This window comes from Phyllostomus discolor, chromosome 5 (assembly GCF_004126475.2).
Source record: "Phyllostomus discolor isolate MPI-MPIP mPhyDis1 chromosome 5, mPhyDis1.pri.v3, whole genome shotgun sequence".
Taxonomy (NCBI): Eukaryota; Metazoa; Chordata; class Mammalia; order Chiroptera; family Phyllostomidae; genus Phyllostomus; species Phyllostomus discolor.
In genome coordinates this window covers 15,332,051-15,340,633 of record NC_040907.2, presented here as the reverse complement: position 1 = coordinate 15,340,633, position 8,583 = coordinate 15,332,051, and positions in this window count along the sequence as shown.

Genomic DNA, 8,583 nt, shown 5'->3' with positions numbered 1-8,583 from the left:
TGGTTGTTCGGTCATTGCTGGCGGACCTGCAGCCCCATCAAGGATCCAGCACAGACCATCTGGCCTGTGCCTTCCCACCACCGCACGCGGCTGCCACCGTGATGAAGATGCGACACTAAGACACGAGACGGGCTACGCGTGCCAGGGAGCTCAGGGAGGGAGAGCGTGCTGGGCAGGGGACACAGGGAGAGGGCAGGCTGCCTTGAGTGGCGCCCTGTGGTCACTCAGCTCTCAGGCTGTGGGGTCCGAGAGACCTGGTCTGCATCCCAGCAGTCCATCAATCAGTCGTATTTACTTGGTTCTACATACCGAGCCCTCTGCTAAGTACTTTATATTTCTCGATTGTCTTATCCACCCTAAGTAAAAAGCTTATTACAACTTAAAATATTTACACAAGGAAACCGAGGTCCAGAGAGGCTAAGTAATTTGTCCAAGGTCACTGAGATGGGGTGTGAGCCCAGGGAATCGGACCTAGTGTCTGCTCCCTATATGGAGGGCACAACAATGAGAACACACATTTAATAAGCACTGTGCGCCAAGCACATTTCTAAACACTTTACAAAAACGTTTTATTTGTATAGTTTCTATTTCATTTCTTTAATAAGTCATGTTATTCCATAACAACCCTATGAGGAGGGTATCCCTATCTCCATCTTACAGGTGAAGAAACTGAGGTCCAGAGAGGTTAAGCGAGTTGCCTGAGGTAACACAGCCAGCAAAAACGGTAGCACTGGGGGGAAACCAGGCAGAACACCCCAGAGTTCATGCTTTTTTTAAAAAAATTATTGATTACCCATTCTTTTTTAAAAAACTGATTTGAGAGACAGAGAGAGAAACACCATTTCATTGTCCCCTTATTTGTGCACCCACTGGTTGGTTCTTGCGTGTGCCCTGATGGGGGACCAAACCCGCTACAACCCGCTGGCGTATCGGGACTACACGCCAGCCCACTGCGCTGCCTGGCCAGGCCTCAGAGAGTGTGTTTTTAACCACCCCACTTCACAGCTTCTGCTCAATGAATGAGCATTTTTGTTAAGATGTTACTGGGATTTTGTAAGGGGAAGAAGGGGGTGGCAACGTTCTCACTGGGAGGCACAGGGGGAGCGAAGACTGGGGAACAGGAGGTGGGGATGAGCATGTTCAGGAAGGGAAGTGTAAGATTTGGTGAGGGGATGGGACCGGGAAGGCCGGGATGGAGATTGGATTTCAGGGATGTGTTGGGATTAATTGGGAACTTCCTCCATGGGGAGAAGCTGGCATGTCTTGCTCTTTCAAGAATCAGGATGTTACGAATTCTGCATGAGATGCTTGAAAACTCAAGACTGTCAGAGCCAGACTGACCTGGCTCTGCTGGGTGCCCTTTAGAAAGTTACTTAACCTCTCTGTGCCTCCATTCCTTTTCTGTAAGATAAAGGTGGAAAAAAAGGGGGACCTCCTTTATTGAATTGGTATTTAGGTAAAAGGAGATAATGAATATAGAGCCCCTGGCTGAATGTTTGGCACAAAACAGCCCTTTAATAAATTTCATGTCTCTCCCCTCCCCACCTCCAGGGAGAGCTCCCCGAACCCCCAACCTTAGCAGAACTGAGGCGAAAATCGGTGACTTGATCTAGAGCCACTGACATTCCTGGAGACCCCTGGTCAACAGGTAAGGGAGGAAGAAGACGAGAGGAAAATGTCAACCTATCCAGTGTCAAGATGTGTTCGAGATGGAGAAAAAAAGAATACTTATAATCTATTTCCTTCTCCTTCCTGCTGTGTCAACCCGGGGTTATGTAACTGAACTTCTCTGTGAGGTAACCCTTGGGGGCCTCCAGGAGGCAGGGCTGGCAGTGACATAAATAAATATTTCTGTGCTCTCTGCCCAGGTTCTGAGCAAACACCACAGCCTGCAAGGGAGGCCGTGACAAGGAGGAAGCTGGGAGAGGAGTGAGCGCTGGCGGGGAGTCAGGAGACCCGCGTTCCGGGCCCAGCCCTGCCTCGAGGGACGCGGACATTAGGTGACACGCTTTCACGGTAGAGTGACCTGGGTGGAGAGATGCCAGTGCGGGCTGGGAGCCGTGGAACCCTTGGCCCGTTCTGTTTGCAGAGAGAATGAAGTTCGCTCCCCACCTTGGCCTGGCATTCAAAGCCCTTCACGCCTCTCTCCCATCCCATCCTGGCACCCGCCACACACGACACCTTGGCTCTTTGGAACTACTGAGTTCCCCTGGCAGTATCGTCCCCTCTCCTGGAATGTGCTCCCTGCCCTGTGCACTGGTGGTGACAGGGGAAACAAAGGTATGGGTTTAGAGCTCAGGCTTAGTTAAGTCACCTTGGGCTCGTGCCTTAACCGCTCTGAGCCCGTTTCCTCATCTGGAAACAGGGCTTTGTGATTCTCGTCTTGTTCCTTGTTGAGCAATCCAATGAGATAATAGCGGTTAGTAGTAAGTGCCCACTACTTAGCCGTACTGTGTAGAGCAGGCACCTGCAAGGGTTTGTGCGCATCAGGCACTCGGCAAGGCACACCGAACCCCGGCACAGTGCGCCCTGAAGATGCTCGTTTCCCTGTCCTCCAAGAGCTGCCCAAGGCCTCCCTACCGATCTCAAGGGGGTCAGTCTGTTCTGAGAATCTTCACAGCGTCTCACGGGTACCTCTGAGACAGCACTTGCCCCATGAAAGTGCTGTAGTTAGTAGATACGTCTCTCTTCTGTTCTAGGGGCTCTCTGCCCTAGTCACGGCCACATTGTCACACTCAGCATGGGCACTTGAATGAATGAATGAATGAATGCACACATGCAGGCTGCATGAAAGGGATGTACTTAAGTAAATGCTTGAGGATGGCCTGGGTTTGAACTTAACTTTCTGGGCTCTGGATCCCCTCACTCAGCTCCACGCAACTCCCGGGGAAAGTCACACCCTCCTTTGGGCTTCCACATCACTTGGATTTGGACCATAATTACTTTTTTCTTTCTAAAAGTAAATAAAATCTTTAAAGAGAGTGGAAGGGGAAGAGAGAGAGAGAGAGAGAGAGAGAGAGAAACATCAATGTGTGAGGGACACATTGATTGACCAGTTGCCTGGCCCCCAACTAAGGACCTGGCCCATCACCCAGACACGTGCCCTGACTGGGAACAGAACCGGTGACCTTTCCATTCACAGGCTGGTGCTCAACCCACTGAGCCACACCAGCCAGGGCTGGACCAGAATTTTCTAGTCCATCACCAGGATACTAGTGCTAGCAAAGCAAAGGATTTTTGGCTCACGAGGAATCTGAGAGACCTGGAAGCTATGGAGTGAATGCAGAAATACTGGAATTTCCAGAATAGTCCAGTAATTCATGAACGGTAGACTTACTTCCACAGTGCCTGGGCTGGCTACGACCCCAGCATGCAACTGCCTGACAAATGCTTAGTGGATTGGGGACAGTGTGTTTTTACTCCATCATGGGGCTGGGATACACTACTGTGAAGGAACAGAAGCCACCAGCCTTCCTCTTGGGGACCCACTTATTGGAGAAGGAATCGGAATGATAGAACTGCCAAGGCCGTAGCTGTCTGCATCGTGCCTCCCCACCACCCCAATACCATCAGCCGAGTCTGACCGGCTGCAGACCCTTTGCCCTGGCAACCAGGGTCTTTCATGAACTTCTCGGTCTCACCTACCAACACCTGTCTCCACCTTCTCTCCCTGACTCTAGGCAGAACGGGCAACTTCTTGTCTCCTAGTCCCACCAGGGCTTCCCCGCACTGGGAAGCTGGCCACACAGCATCTCCCATTCCACGCGCTCTCCTGCAGGGTGACCCGGGGAGACCTCCACTGGGGGTTCCCAACCTGACCTGCCTCTTCACTAGTTAATACTTCAGCCGTCTTCACCCTGATATGTACGCCATCTACTGTCTTTCATTTTAAATGTTCTATTTCTCACAGTGAACGTTTTCGCCTAGTTCTCTCCCATGACTCTTTTTTTGGAAGATAAATATGTTTATTTCCAATCCTCTGATGACTCTTGTTCTTGCATTATTTTATGATTCCCCCCTTATCTCCTTATACACAATTGTCATGCTTTACTTTACAATCTTGGTCCATCCGGTTCCATAATTCCATGTCAGATGGCACAGGCGGCTTGATTTATTGCCTTGCTTTTAGAGTACTGGTGCAACTCAGGTGTCTAATGATCTGACAGGTGAGCTCAGGTACCCCCCTCCCCCGCACCTTCTAACTGTGGTGATGTGTGCTGTGGAAGCACCAAAGGCATAAAAGGAGAGGAAAAGGTGAGCCCCAGGGCAGAGGGCCCCGAAGACACCCTCGGCCACCCCCTTCCTGCCCCTCAGGCTGCATCTTTGAGCCCCGGGGGGAGAAGCAGCCCTGGCAGGAGATAGGCGCCTCCAGTGGGACCCCACAGGTGCGGTAGGGATGGGGTTCGGGGACCTTGATGGAAGAGTGGGTACCTGAGCCTTTGCCTCTTGATCAATTCCCCATTTCATCGGGGCTCTGAGCTGCCCAGACAACCCCCGGGCTGCAGGCCCCCCTCCCGCACTGCAGGGGTAGCCCCTGCACCAACCAGGTCAGTTTCCCTGAGGGGCAGGGCTGTGGAGAAGGGTACGAGTTCAGACTCTGGGGTCAGCCAGACATTCCACATTGAGAGCCTGTATGTACGAGGTGTCGTGCTGGGTGACGGGAAGACAGCGGGAAACGATCCTTGCCCTGGTGGAGGTTATGCTGCAACACCAACACACTAACAGACCGAGGTCCCAGTCCTGGCCCTGCCACTTGTCCAGCTCCTTTCGTCTTTCTCTTTTTCCTTTTTAATTTTTATCAATTTAAAGAGAGAGAGAGAAAAAAACATCAATTTGTTGTTCCACTCACCTACACATTCATTGGTTGTGTCTTGTATGTGCCCTGACCCGGGACTGAACCCCTGGCGCATGCGGACGGTGCTCTAACCAACTGAGCGGCCGACTTAGTCTTAAGACTCACTTAGTCTTTCTAAGCCTCAGTTTCTTAGTCTGCAAAATGGGGATGATCAGAGCATCTACCAATCAGAGTGACCGAGGCCTTTGGGAGACAATGCATGCCCAGCGATTCGCCCAACACCCAGCACGCTGAGAGCTCTTGAGAATGTTTATTATTATTATTAATTATTATTGTTATCACCAGTGATGTCATTCCCGAGTATTAGGTAGGATCTGGGAGCTGCTTTTAAAAGGTAAGTGAATCCCCTTTGTCCTTGGGGCGAGCCAGTTACCCTTCCCCTTAAGGTCTGTGGCGGGAGTGCAGGGGGCGGGGACATGAAAGACAAACACATGGAGTTCCATTTTGCAAGAGAACTATTAATACCACGAGTCCCTTTCCCCCAGTTCTTTGTTTGTCTTTTCTTTTTTTTAATCGCAAAGGGCAGCGCAGTGAGGAGGGCGGTCAGGACCGCCGCAGCGGTGGGCGTGGGCTGGAATCCCAGCCATCCCGCCTTAGCCCAGGCCCGTGTCCCCACCGGGCACAGCAGGCAAAGCGCCCAGGGCCCACGACACCGTCAGGGGCCCACAAACATGTTTTCACTTCCTTCAAAACCAGAAGAAAAAAGAAACTTTTAGGTTGAAGAAAATGCTTTACTATACCAATTCAGTCATTACTATAATTGTAAAAAAAAAAAATTTTTTTTTTTTGAGGAAGGGGCCTATGAAGGCAAAACTGCGCAGGGCCCTGGGGAGCCAGGACGCACCCCCGGGGCCACCAGCCCTGGTTGCTTCGGTCTCCGGAGGAGGGAGTAACACTCCCCACTCCCGGGGATGCTGTGGGCGGGAAAGGGACTGCGGCATGTGCAGCATCTAGCACTGTGTGGGCTCCCGCGAGCTCTCAGCAGATGGGAGTTAACCGTTTATTTCCCTGCGTGACCCGCAGGCTAAAACCTCAGGAAACCGGGAAGAGGGCTGGGAGACTGCGTGCAGCGGTGGGGGAACCAGTCACAGAGCTGCTTTCTATTGCACAAGTGACTGCAGAGATCACCTCGGGCGGAGGAACAGCTGGAAACTTCGAAGGGAGGCCGCCCTGTGCTGGGGGTTGCTGTGAGACACCAGACGGCAGTGAGAAGACCTGTCTCCACTCCCCGCACAGACCGAGGGGCAGGGGTTAGCCCTGAAGAAGCGGAGTGAATGAATGAATGAATGAATGATGAGCGAACCGTGGAGGGGTTTACAGATCCGGAGGCCGTTGACCCTGAAAGTGGGCTCAACAGGTCCCGAGACACGAGTTTCTCTCAAGGAGGACGGAAGCTAATACTCATGAAGTGATTGCTGCGGATACTATCGTCTCTAGTAAACTAGGAACCCGAGGCGCAGAGAAGTGATGCGGCTTGAACAAAACCCCACAGCTCAAAAGCAGAGGCCTTGGGTCCCCACTCTTTGCCCCATCCTCACTGCTGGCACTTCTGCCCGGCGCTGCCCTGGAGCAAGGCTTGCTCACACCCACGAATCCACATGCATTGCTTCTAACACCAGCCCCTCCAGCCCCTCCAGGACCCCAGCAGGTATCGTAAGATCTGGCAGCCCCACCGAGGGCCCCAACAGGTCAGGAGTGTCTCACCCAGGCAGAAGGTCGCTCTGCACAGCACTGGGATCTGGCTGAAGAACAGGCCTCTCTGTCTTAGCGATTGGCACACCCTCGTCCTTAGGCCAAACTGCAGCCACCACCCGCAGCAGCTGCAAACCGCACGAGGAGTTTCAGCTCCAGAGCCACACTCTGGCTCCACCCCCTCAGCTCTACCTACACACAGCCCTGCTCAGGAATCCTTGGGGGCTGATGGCCAGCTCTTGCCTTTGCTCAGTTCCCCTTCCTCTCTCCTCCCGCCTTCCTAAGATCTATCTGTCCGATAAGAAATTCATTTGCTAGAAAACAAAGAGGGAGACGTCCTGCCAGATCCCAAAGCAAAGAGCAGGATGCCAGAGGCCAGGATACCACGGGCATCAGAAGGCGGATGGATGGAGATGGGGCCACCGATAGGAACAGCATTCATGGGACTTGAAAACTGTCCAGGAGAAATAAACACCCCGCCGCCCCCAGGCTGCCTCTGGAGGCCTCCGGCGGCAGCCTGCAAAGTGTGCATCTTAACACGGGCCCTTCTGGCTAGCAGACGTCCACCGAGAGGAGAGCAGTTCCTATTTCGAATTATTTTTCTTCACTATCAAACACATCTTTAAAAAATAAGCATAGGGCCTGGCTGGCATAGCTCAGTGGATTGAGCTCGGGCTGCAAACCAAAGTGTCGCAGGTTCGATTCCCAGTCAGGGCACATGCCTGGGTTGCAGGCCATGACCCCCAGCAACCACACATTAATGTTTCTCTCTTTCTCCCTCCCTTCCCTCTCTAAAAATAAACAAATGAAATCTTTTTTTTTTTAAATTATTTTAGTATGAATGGTTTATTTATTTATTTTTAGAGAGGGAAGGGAGGGAGATAGAGAGAGAGAGAGAGAAACATCAACGTGTGGTTGCTGGGGGTTATGGCCTGCAACCCAGGAATGTACCCTGGCTGGGAATCGAACCTAGGACACTTTGGTTCCCAGCCCGTGCTCAATCCACTGAGCTACACCAGCCAGGGCAACAAATGAAATCTTTAAAAAAATAAGCATAGGTAATTTGGGGTCTTTATTTTCACCATAAAAGGGTTTGAAGCGATTATTTTTCATTAAAAGGGTTTGTCGGGCAGCTTAAAATCCACTTCACTTTTTTTTAAAAAACCTTCCTTCCCATGATATTGGGAGACTGGAAACTAAAGAGAAGGTTTGCTGCGTTTGCAGCCCCCAGAGCATGTCACAGCCCACTGTGGAGACATGAGCACTCGGACTTAGGAGACTTGGGGTCTCCCCTAACTCTTCAGGCCTGAGCATGCCTCATGCTCTCAGGACCCCCATTACCCCGCCTCTAAATGGAGGGTGACCTCTATTACCTTGAAGGGTCCCGGTAGCTCTAACACTCTCTGACCCTGCGTCCCAGGAGCAATGAGGGGAGGGGGACCAGGGTGGACACTGCTTTCTCCCTCTCGGACCCTGGGGGTCTCAGGGTCCCATGTGTCAAGGGCAAATTACAAGCAATTCTGAAAAGTGTTATAGCAGAAGCTTCACACTTGGCTGTTCTGAAGGGCGCAGTGCCTCCTGTCGCCCGTTGAGACGTTCCCCAGATCTCTCCCCTGCTCGCCCTCAAGCCTCCGCTTCTCTCCCCAGGGAGATGAAAACCCCACAGGCTGTCTGCCAGGAGTCAGGAAAGCTAAAGGCCCCTAACTTTGCTTGGTGTGGCTGCACCTCAGGGACACAGCTCCCTTCCGGCCTGCGGCAGGAGTGACCACGGTCTGCAGAGGGGTGACACAGAGTGCAGGGCCTTCCCCAGGACTGCTGGTCTGGAATCGCAGATCCCTGCCCCCAAGACCAGCATGTCCCTGTAGCCCAGCCCACAGTGTGCCTGGCTCCTGGTGGCGCAAACCAGGTGGATGGCTTGCTTAGCACCACACTGCCCCCTTCAGCCACCTCATGGCCAGACACATGGTGACCAGCAGGGACAAGGTGAGGAATGATGCATCCCCACGCAGGGGTCCTAGGAATCCCCAGGGCATCTT